The sequence below is a fragment of the Grammomys surdaster genome, unplaced genomic scaffold, assembly GCF_004785775.1.
Source record: "Grammomys surdaster isolate TR1022 unplaced genomic scaffold, NIH_TR_1.0 126035, whole genome shotgun sequence".
NCBI classification, from domain to species: Eukaryota; Metazoa; Chordata; class Mammalia; order Rodentia; family Muridae; genus Grammomys; species Grammomys surdaster.
In genome coordinates, this window is record NW_021620848.1 from 2530724 (window position 1) to 2543256 (window position 12533).

At 43.0% G+C, this 12533-nt stretch overlaps 1 pseudogene; it reads left to right on the forward strand.

Annotated features, from left to right (window-relative positions):
• The first annotated feature begins 753 nt into the window (after nt 1-753).
• LOC114610237 overlaps nt 754-12533 on the forward strand; it is a 52677-nt pseudogene continuing 40897 nt past the window's right edge.

Consider the following 12533-nt stretch of genomic DNA (forward strand, 5'->3'; position numbering starts at 1 on the left):
GGTAATACAGCAACAGCATCATATCTTCAGAAGTCTGGAAATAGTCATGTGTCTGGGTTCTAGCTTAACAATTTGTCAGAGTAATTTCTTCACTTCCTAGTGTATGTCAAGTGTTTGCCCAATAAGCATAATAGCTCAAGAACACATGAATAATTCTAATATTTGGAAAATAGATTGTTGTCTTTCATTATGATAACTAGTTTGTGGGGCAGTGGGCTATGAGAAAATCCAGAAAGCTTGGTAGAAAGACCTGACAGCCCGAAAACCTTGGTCTGAAGAAGAGCAGTAGGACGGAAGGTTACTTCAAACTTTCCCAAAGCCATTTGGGTCTCTTAGCTTCTGCTCCCCACAGCCCCTCCCACGGAGAGGCCCATGGCCTTTATCATGTAGGAATAACACCTCCATGCAAATAAGGCATCCCCAAGCTCTCAAACCAAACCAATAGAAGTTACCTGTTCTCCCTCCAAAACTGTATATATCCCCAGAGCTCAAAAGTAAAGGTTGCTGTGTGGTGTGAGACCTTCCCGCTGTCAGAGTGCTTTTTCGCGATTCCTCACCAGCCGCCAGCTATCCTGCGCATTTCAAAGGACGACAACACTTCTCTCCTCCCTTCAGGCAGAGCGAACCAAAAGAGCCATAACACTTTTCTTCTGCAGGCACTCCTGAGCTGCCCCCTGAAAGAGGGAACCGAAAGAGCCTTAACACTTGTCCGCATTTGGAGGCTGGAACAGAGGCCCTGCTCCGCACAACGCGATGTGCTCCAGCTCACAGCCGTGCTCTCGCTGCTCCCACCAGAGCCTTGCACTGCTGCAGCCACGGCTTTCCGGACAGTCTTTCGTTGAGCCGCGGTGTATGGGACGCCCGCCGCGCCACCCGCGCCTTATAAAACCGCCCGAGACTCTGTATGACATCTGGCGCCCAACGTGGGGCTTGGAACACCCACGTAACTACAAGAACCAAGCCACCCAATGCAAGACGTTACCAGAGCAGCTGCCGGCCTCTCTACACCAAAGCTGCCAGCTGCGCTTGGGCGCCCCGTCTCTGTTCTGCTCTACCTCCCTGATTGTGAGCTCAAAAAACGCCAGAAGGTAAGCCCCTGAGACGAATAATCTATCACTTCCTCCTATATTTTCAGTCAGAGCCTTCCCACAGATTTAAATAAGCCGAAGGAACAACTGACGCCTTCTGGCCAGGGCAGACCCCTGGTGTTGGCTGAAGGTTCCTCTGACCTCTGCTTAAAATCCCAACAGCCTGTAACAGGTGTTGGTGAAGACCTTCTATTTAGAATCTCTTTAAAGCAAAAAAAGAAATCTGGTAACGCAGCAACCAGTTAAAAGTCATTAAGACGGTCGCCAGGACATCTCAAAATCTGCGGGCAGGCCTTTGGGAATCCCCTGAGGCCATCAAGCCAAAGGAACGTTCCCATTGGACAAAGCACTTCTCCTCTTTTCTGTCATGGGCAATTCAACATCACATAAAAAACCACCCCAGGTCAGTCAAATATGCATCCTACTAGAATCCCAAGGGGTGAAAATAACTAAAAAACAAGTCTCTCTGTTTTGGGAGGAAGTCCTTCAGATAGTTCCATGCATGGCTGAGGACAATATTTACAGCGCAGATTCATGGAGCAGAGTAGCTTCCCTTATCAAAAACAGAAACACTCAAGAAGGAAAAAGGCTTCCTCATGGTTTTTTTTTGCCAATCTTAGCTGCAATTTGGCAATGTATAGGGCCTTCTGAAATAGGACAGACTGAGAACAATACAGCTTTTGACACTCCTCAGTCAAAAGAAACCAAAGATCAGGGTCCCCCAAATCACCCTAGTTCAGACCTCGAAGCCCTTACCCAATTGATAAGACAGATAAAATCCATCAACCCACCCCTTCCCCCTTATGCCTTAGAGGAAATGCCAAACAGACCATATGCCCCTCCTAATCCCCCTCCCCCATCCAAAGACAAGCCTCTACTAAAATACCAAAGGAGCTCTCGCCTGCCTCCCCCCCTTACTTCTCAACAAAAGAGAGATAAATCCCCTCCCCTTTCTCTAAGTCAAAAGAGTGAGAGACCTTCAGAACCTGCAGATAAAACCCTACAAAATTCCATAGTCCCTTATACCACACCATCCATCACTCAACAGCTTTGCAATTTCAGGGACTCTCACAAAAACTAACCCTGCCTCCCATGCTACTTAGGAGTCTGATACAGAACCCGTAACTCAAACTACTCAAGCATTCCCAGTTAATATCAACCCTACCTGGGCTAAACCATTTAACTGGTACCCACTCCAGGCCTCAGACCTAAAAGAACTTAGGCAAGCAGTGAAGGAAGATGGCATTCATGCACCCTGGACAAAATCTCTCCTGCAGAGCCATATTGCCAACTTAAATACCCCCCAAGATTGGAGAGATATTTGCTGTTCCGCCCTTCCTGGCCCAGTGTTCCTAGAATGGGAAGCCTATTTTCGTGATGAATGCCTTCAACAAGCCAGGCAAAACCAGGAGAGGGATGATGACATCCCATGGAGTTTTAAAGAGCTCTTTGGCCAGGAAGATTTCTCTATTGGAGCACAACAGACAACCCAGCCAGCGGGGTACTTTGAGCAGGTCCGCCTCTGTGCCATTCAGGCCTGGAACAGGCTAACTCCACCCTCAGGGTCGCAAGACCCCGCCTACTCCCTGCTTTCTGTCCATCAGAAGCCTGGAGAATCCCTGTCCGATTTTATTCTCAGAACTAAAACGAGCTTAGAAAGAAAAATCTCCAACCCCACAGCTAGGAACCTTCTCCTTAAAAACATTGTTTGGAAAGGCATGACCTCAGAGTCTAGGCTAGCTTGCCAGGGTCTCTTGGAAGAGGATCCTGACAGGTGGATTGTGGCGACTCAAGAAATAGGAACCTTGACACATCATGTTGCATCCGTAGCTCAGGCATTTGTAGCAGCAGTAAGGACAGATGGAATCTGCTTCAAATGTGGAGAAGCAGGACATTGGAGGGACAAATGCCCACTAAATTACCCTCCTATAACAGACTCCAATGCCCCTAAGGCCATCTGTTCCCAATGTAGAAAAGGTTTCCACTGGAGGAGAAACTGTACCACCCAATATGATAAGGATAGCAAGCCACTAGAGCCTTTAAACTTCAAACGGGGCAACCCTCAGCCCCAACAGTAAGAGGGACAACTACTCCTGTAGAAGCCTTATGGGTGTCCAGTATCTCACAAGGCTCCCACCCAAAGTTAACCATTAAAATAAATAATAAACCACTCAAGTGTCTTATTGACACTGGGGCAGATCGGACAATCTTAAGGCAGCAAGAAGTCCCAAAAGACTAGCAATTGATCCCTGGGCCCCAGCTCCTAGGCATAGGGGGTACCTCTCACGCGTGTATCACTAAACAGACCTATAGGTGGGAAGACCCGGATGGGGATACAGGCCTCATACACCCCCTGGTGGCTCAAGTGACCACCAATCTCTTGGGGAGGGATATCTTACAAGCCCTAGATGTGGTTCTTACCACCCAACCAGAAAGAGACCACATTAAGATAGAAGATATTACTTATGAAAAAAATAGTACCCAAGGAGGCCCAAATAATCCCCCTCCAAATCACCCCCTCCTTACAACCAGGAGGAGTTTTGCTTGTGTCTTTCCACAGGACCAACCCAAGCCTATCTGGGTCCCTGCCAGAAATGTCCGACACCACCCCACCAACCAACAAGATGGCCCGCCTCTCACTGACAGACCAAAATCCAAGGAAGAGGAGGAGAAGGCAGAGGAGACACCATGCCCAGAGGAGCAACAGGATCTCCTGGAAGGACATTCATGAGCTAATGACAGCTGCCCAGGCCATGTGCCCTCCACAAACCCCCCTCTCCTCCATTCTTTTGACAGTTTTCATCATCCTTCATGCTAACTCTGCTACTGCCCAGCCTCTCCCTAGCCTTCCCAACACTTACTATTGGACATTCTATGCTAGGGAAACATACAATGGACACAACAAGGTTATAGGAACCCAGGACTGCCCAATTGAAAGATGTCTAACCAGAATTGAGATCCCCCACACCCTGAATCCATCTCCACTACCCCCAGCCCTTTTCTCTGCTTCCCTTACTAAAACACAGGTGAATGTCTCCAGGAGGTCTCCACATATGGAGGTTGCAGATATTGGAGCTGCAGGATGGAGTCCACCAGCCGTGGTGGCACCATGCTCATCAACCTTAAAACTCACTTTCAGCTTTCCATCAGTGATCCCTGGAACGAACGTTGGTGAACCGGAGTCATGGGTAAACTTTACCCCAATGGCTATGCCAGATACCCAGTGGCTGACCTACATGTCTCCCGTGAACTTGTCCCTGCCCCCAAATCTGCCTTTACCCATGCTAATATTATCCAACAGGAAAACCAGTCTCAGGAAGAACTACAAGCTACCCTCTCCTGGCTACAGTACATTCAATATACAGCAGACCTCCTTCCCTTAATAACCTACCCCAATTCTTCCCAATGCTTTTTCTGTGCCTCTCTCTCCCAGCCATTATTAACAGCCGCTCCCATTAACTTTTCCCTTTACAACCTCCATGGACCCCTGCCTGTGAGGAAAGCACAGGATATTCCTCTCTTTGACCTACCCCCACCTCTTTGCCTTGTAGGGCTCTCCTCAAAACCCCATCTCACATGTGCCCATGACATCACCATCACCAAATCAGTATGTGTTAGCCCTCCTGCCCTCCTCTGGTGCAAAGGCACTACAGGTGCCTATATCAACCCTCATTTTCAGGGCTCCTGCACCCCCGTGATTGTTGTCCCCCAGGTTTATCTCTATGAACCAGAAGAACTCGCCTTGCAGATGGAAGGAAGCCGAAAGAAGAGAGAAATCTTCATCCCTCTGCTCATTGGACTAGGCCTTGCTGTTTCGATTGGTGCTACTGGAACTGCTGGAGCAGCCCTTGTCCAAACACAACATCTGACTGGCGACTTTCAGGACAAGCTTGACCAGGCAATGGCCTCTACTACAGACAGCCTTGAATCCCTTCAACGCCAGATAACCTCTTTAGCAAGAGTGACTCTCCAAAACCGGACAGCCCTGGACTTGATGACTGCTGAACATGGGGGGACTTGTGTTTTACTGGGGGAAGAGTGCTGCTTCTATGTCAATGAATCTGGGCTGGTAGAACAAGATGTACAAATGCTCAAAGAACTCCGGGGGAACCTCCTGGCACGCTATGCTCCCAACAGTCCTACCCCTTGGTACTCTAACCCCTTGATGGCTTGGATTCTTCCCCTCCTTGGACCCGTACTAGCCATTGGAGCTCTACTTCTCCTGGCACCTTGCCTCATTCAATTTTTAAAGCAACAAATGAGTAACATTGCAAAAGTGATCACCAATCAAGTCTTAGTTCAGTATCAAACTGTTCCCAACACTAGTTCATTGTCTCTAACTAAACAGACTAAAACCTTATTAGCGAATTACACATAAAACTCCATAATTTTTGTCTCTTTTTTAAAAAGTTTCTCATATATTCTACTAAGACCATCAAATTTAAATTTCTTTACTGTAATTGCTTAATAATCAAAAACTCAAATTTGTATGTCTCAAGGATAAGAAGAGAAAAATATCATAAAAGTGAATGAATATTAAGAAAATAAGTCCTTGTAGAATGTTTAGAAGACTGGCTGTGCTATAAAAACCATGGTATGGGATTAATAACAAGTAATTGTTCATATTTCTCACCTGGCCTTAAAGAAAGCTTCTGTTATGTTCTGGACATACATGAGTTGAAATCTTCTCATTATAGGTCACATCCCAGGTAATACAAATCACTTTTATAAGATGCATGATAAGCACTAATATTCAAATTAAACTAGCATGCTATGATTCTGAGTTTTAAATGGATGGTTTGCTTGGGAGGTTCAAAAGTAAAAGCAATCCAATAGCCTTGGAAGCTAATTTCTTTTTTGTTGTTGCTAATATTTACATTTATATTATTTCTGTCTAATGTAAGAAAATTTTAAATTCTTTTCTTCTCCCTCTCTTTGTACCTTCCACCTCCTTTTTTGGTTAATTGTGAGGTAAGATTTTACTATGTATCTCAAGATAACTTCAAACTTGCAGTGTCCCTGCCTAAGGACTGAGGACTAGAATTACATACAGTTCTACCAGATTAAACTCTTAGAAGTGAGTATTTTGAATATCTGCATGTTATGGGTTCAGTTATTTCCCACTAACAATTTTTATGCTGAAGTTCTAGTCTCCAATATCATAGAGAATGTACAATAATGTGGTTATTAAAGAGGTGATTTGAGTTAAATGAAGTCATGATTGTACTACTGGATCTAAGTCTCTTAATGGGAGAAGATTCAAGAAAAACATACAGAAGAGTCCATATCATTATACCCACACAAATGGTTCACAGAAGCCAAAAGATTAAGCCTCTGATGTTTGTTCTGTAAACAGTTTGATATTGTACTTCTAGTCCTCAAGTCTGTGAGAAAGTTCTGTTGTAGAAGACAAACATTCCATAGCATTATAACAAACTTATACTTGCCTGGACTAGTTTACTGAGCTGATAGTGTTTTGAATGATGAAATAAATTGGGTTTTATGAATATAAGTAAAACTATGTAGGAATTAGATAAAAGCCCAAACCTGTTAAGAGCCCTCATAACTGTGCTGAGCCTATCATGTGTTTATGTCATATGCTAATGTGAGAGTAGTATACCTAGTGTCACATAGGTAGAAAGTAGATAAGCTACCACTTTGATGTATGCAGTCATACTCCAGAGCCCATTATCTGATCCAGAGGATACAGATATAATCAGATCTACTTGTTATTGAAAGTGAGTCAGAGGTATACACGGCAGCACAGGACAAGGGGTATCCTTGAAAAGCGTATTCCAGGTTTGGTAGTATAACTCAGTGGTAAATTGCTTTGCCTTGCAACTGAGAAAACATGAGGCTCATCTATAAGACCAGAAAAGGGAATATTCCAAGATATAAAATATGACATACTCCCCATTCTCCATTTTCTAAATTAAAACCATGAGGAATAATTCAGAAATTCAATTTATTCCAATTTGTGGCTCTAATGGTGCTTTATATATCTTGTCTTCATTTAAAAGAAAATTCATTTTATACAATCAGAAGAAAATCAACCAGAAAGAAAGAACTGTACAGGTTGTATTATGGCTAGTCTGCTTTTTCCGTCCAAATTTCATAATGGAAGCATGGTCTTTTAAGGTAGGATCTTTGAGAGGTAATGATGGTAACAACATGAAATTGTGAGGGTGGACTCCAGTGATGGCATTAGTGGTCTAATAAAAAGGGCCCCAAGAAGGAAGTGTGTTCTGTATTGCCATGTGAAATCATCTACAGTGTTACGATGCAATAAAAAGGCTCTAGCCAAATGCCAAGCCTATTGACTTCAAAGTGCTAGGCTTTCAGACCATGAAATAAACAAACTTCTGTTCTTTCCACATTAATCAGACTATGGCAGTTAGTTTTAGAGTTCACTTAATAGGAAATGGAATAAGGCAGACAATAAACAAGAAACAAGAAAATCAAACCATAGCTCAGAGTTATGGTGTTATGAAGACATGTGTGAGATGTCAGCAAGGCCATGGAAAGATTCTGCCTGTGATTTTAATTAACAAGAAAAGAAATGTTATAGGAGACTGAGCAGTAGAAGTGGCAAACAAAGAAAATGGGATTTTAGGGTTTCATAGAAATAAGTAAACTGATGTATGCATGCTGTAGTGTTTCCAAATAATCACACACCTGACTTCTGCTGTTGCATATATTACAGTTGATTCCATTTTCTTTGCACATTGAAGAGTGCATCCCTCCAAAGTCAATGCAAAGTCAATGAAGGGAATTTAAATAACAGCACAGAATCTCTGCTATCCTGAGTGTTCAAATCTGAGAGAATACACAGAGGAGGATTACTGATTTTCCTTTATTAGTATTTTGATCTTTGCAGCAATAAGAACTAGGGTTGGAACAAATAAAACAGAATGCAACTGTTTAGTTCCAACTTCATTTGGAATATGTGAGAATGATTTGGGGATGAACCAGAATTATATACTAAAGTAATTTTTCGAAAATTAAGAGAGAAGATGTCAATCTCATTATCTGCTGTGTTTCTTATGGACAAAAGCAGTGCATTTCTATAAGCACAAACTGTTTATACAACTGGAAATCCATCTGAATATCATTCATATGTCCCATTTACAATATCTTAAATGTTAATGCACAAGTTTTTTTATAGATCTATTCATGCAATTTTTAATTTTTTAATTTTTAATTTTAACTTTTTAATATTTTGACTGAATTTTATACAAAAGTTAATTTTGTCTTATACTATAAAATTATGTTTCTTTATGAATCTTGTATCTGATAGAGAACTCTATGTATGTGTAACTTTGCTGTTGCTGTGTAATATCAGATATATCCTATAAAAGTTGGATTGCTATCTTGCTCTGAGACTTGAGCATAATTAATGACCTTTCTGAATATTGACACTAAGGAACACCATCATGGACACTTTACCTGAACCACATAGCTATAATGTATTTACTACAATTGCACAGTACAAATATTTGGGAGTTTTATTGTTTTGTTGTTTTTAATGCCTAAGAAATGTATGAAACATGAAGCACTGGAGAGAAGAGGAAGGGGAAAGAATAGGAGGGTGTTAAAGGACGTTGTCATTTGGTTCTAGAAAGGAAGCATAAGTTACGTAGGTTTGGCCATTTGGATTAAGGAGCTATCTTTTGAGGAGCTATTTAGTGTGCTAACTACATTCAGACAATATCTGACTTTGCATGCATCCTTCAACCAATCTCTCGTCAATTTTTCACCTTGAACACTAGTACCTAATACTTCTATACAATGTATAGCATATAAACTTCCTCTACTTATTCTTCACCAAAAATATCACATCAGAAGCAAAGAAACTTGAGTCTCTTGGTTAAACTATTTTCTTGGAGAGCACCAAGGGTAAATTTCCATCCAGACTAAATTCTTGATTTGTTTACCAACTTGGATTTGAAATGAACCATTTCTTTGATCTTTAGGCACCTCTTCTGGGATAAAGAGGTTTTGTTGTTGCTTGATTATTTGGGGGGGGAGTAGTTTTTGTTGTTGTTGTTTTTGTTTTTGGCATCTTTCCCAGAAAAAAATAAATGATACAACAAGGACATATTTGGCCATAATATTGCCATTAATTTATTTATTGACTTTGCATGCCTATCACAGCCCTCCTCTCCATCCAATCACTCCCTCACATGGCTCATCCCACCAATCCTACCCTTCACCTCTGAGAAGTAGGAGGTGAGGATGGACCCACCCTGGCACCTCAAGTCACTGCAAGACTCGTACATTTTCTCTCACTGAGGTCATACAAGGAAGCCCAGTTAGTACAGGATCCACAGGCAGGCTACAGAGTCAGATTAAGCCCAGCTCCAGTTGTTGGGGGACCCGCATAAAGACCAAACTGAACACTTGCTACATATATGTGGGGCTTAGGCCCAGTCCTTTTATTATCTTTGGTTAGTGGTTTAGTCTCTGGGAGCCCCCAAGGTTCCAGGTTATTTGAGTCCATTGGCTTTCCTGTTGAGTCCCTATAGGAGTCCCTTTAGTACCCTCCTGCTTCCTCAATCCTTCCCCCAACTCTTCAACAAGACTTCTCAAGCTCAGTCTAATGTTTGTCTATGGGTTTCTGCATGCGTTTTAGTCAGATGCTGGGTGGACTCTCTCAGAAGACAGTAATGCTAGGCTCCTGTCTGCGGATCCAGACTGACAGATACAAACAAAGCCAGAGGCTCTAAGGTAGCTGAAGGAAGACGACAGGCCTGCAATGTGTGCCTTTTGATTGATCCTCTGAGGACAGCTCATCACATTCCCTCCCAAATTGGCAGGGGTCGCTGCTGCATTCATTATGTCCATCTCACAGAGGGCACCTGTGTACCCAGGCCAGCAGTAATAAATGTAGCTGTTGACAGTGTCTTCAAACGTTGTATCATTGTGACAAGGCTTTGGCCAATGAAGAGACATCAAAAACTCACAGTGTGTCCCTGTGAATCCACTTACCCATGCAGTCACAGTAGGAATTGTTTCCTCAATCTACACATAGACCTCCATGGAGTCATAGCTGACTGGCACATTCATCAAAGTTGAGTTCACAGTAGTCTCCAAGGAATCCAAGTATATAGTCACAGAAATAAGCCCCAAGAGCATCCTCATAGATGGCACCATGTAGAATCCACTGGGATCCACATTCATCAGTTTCCAACTCACAGATAACACCAGAATACTCTTGAGGACAGACACATGTGTATCTTCCTACCTCACTGAGGCATGCACCCTCATTCATGCAGGAATCAGAACCACATTCATCTACTTCCAAGTCACAATGCCTGCCTTGGGATCCAGGCACACAGAAGCAGAAGTAGCATCTAATTCTATCCTCACACATAGACTCATTATGGCAAGGGCTAGAAACTCATTGTGATCTGTCTCACAGAACCTTCCGACATATCTTGCAGGTCAGATACAAGGATGGTGCTCAGGGTCATTATGGCAGATAGCTTCATGTTGACAGGTATTCCCTGCACAGGAATTAATGAGAGTTTCACAAATCAGCCCACTGTAGCCATGAGGACATTGGCACAGGAAACTCCTTTCTCCAGAGTATACACACAAGTGGCAATTCCTTGGCAGGAACTGGAGAAGCAAGGGCCTTTTAGATCTTCACGAACTTTATCCAAATTATTGGCTATGGCTAAGAAACAATTTTTGCCTTCTGGAAAACCCTTGTGCATACAATAGTTTGGGCAAGAATTTAAGAGACATCTTACAGTATTGTTTTTATTGCAAAACAAATTTTGGCAACCTCAAGTCACTGCAGGACAAGGCACATCCTCTCACATGGAGGCCAATGAAGACAGTCCAGTAAGGGGAGCAAAATCCACAGTCAGAAAACAGAGTAAGGGTAAGTCCCTACTCCAGTTGTTAGGGAACCTGCATGAAGACCAAGCTGTACATTTACAATATATGTATGGGGGGGGGAGCTACATCCAACCCTTGTTTGTTCTTTGGTTGGTGGTTCAATCTCTGGAAGTTCCCAAGGTTCCAAGATACTTTGACTTTGTTGGTCTTCCTGTGGTGTCCCTATACCTCCAGATCCCCCAATCCTTCCTGCACATCTTCCTAAAGAGTTCCCAAGCTCCTTCTAATGTTTGGCTGTGGATCTAATGCATTTGTTTTGGTCAGCTGCAGGGTGAAGCCTCTCAGAGGACAGTTATACTAGGCTCCCATCTGCAAGCATAATGAAGTATCAGTAATAGTCATGTCAGAAATTGGTGCTTGCTGATGGTATGGCTCTCAAGTTGGGCCAGTTATTGAATGCCCATTCCCTCAGTTTCTTAAGTTCCTGAACTTTTGATAGGTAGGATAAATTTTGGGTCAAAGGTTTTGTGAGTAGTCAAAGTTATCCAAGTCACAGAACTTACGGAATGTCTTTATATATTAAGGAACTTTATTGTAATGACTTAAAGTCTGTATTGCAACGAACCCAACATTGGGCAGCTGTGAACAGAAAGTCAAGAATCTAGTAGTTCTAACAGATGTGCTGGGAAGTAAATTCAAGCAGCAAAAGAAGAACAAATCTTCCTTCTTCCAATCTCCTTATGTAGGCCTCCAGCAGAAGGTGTGGCCCAGATTAAAGGTGTATACCACCATGCCTGGGTCTAGAACGTGCTTTTTCCCAAACTGACCTTGAACTCAGAGATCTGCTTGCTTCGCTCTCCTGGGATTAAAGGTGGGTACTACCTTGCCTGGGCCTAATCTTTTTGTGGCCACTATGACTCAAGATCTCATGTTAAGATCCAGGTCAGAAGTCTGTGCCTTCCAGCCTCAAGATCTAGATCACAGATGTACCTTCCATTTATGTATTGTAGTAGTTCATCCCAGATGTAGTCAAGCTGACAACCAGGAATAGCCATCACAGTTGATATCCTCATACCTCCACTAAGAGGTCTGTCTGGCTACAGGAAGTAGCCACTACAGGCTTCATATGCCCCACTGCTAGGACTCTCAGATAGAGTCACCCTTGTAGACTTCCAGGAACCTCCACCAAGCTATATGTCTCTGGCACACCCTAGAGATACTCCCTTCTGTCACCCCTTCCCCCAGATCTCCATTCACTCTTCTAGCACTCTTTCTTTGGCTCTACCTACATCTGATCCCCTCCCCATCCCCTCTCCCATCCTGTTCCCTCTCTACATCCACTTCTGAACACTATTTTATTTCACCTTTTGAGTGAGAGTTAAGCGTCCTACCTTGAGCCTTCCTTGGTATTTAGCTTCTTTGAGTCTCTGGATTGTGTTGCAGGTATCCTGTACGTTATGGCTTATATCCACTTTTAAGTGACTTTATACCATGCATGTCCTTTTGGCTCTGGGTTACCTCCCTCAAGATGATATATTCTGGTTCCAACAATTTGCCTACAAATTTCATGATGTCCTTGTTTTTAGTAACTGAGTAGTA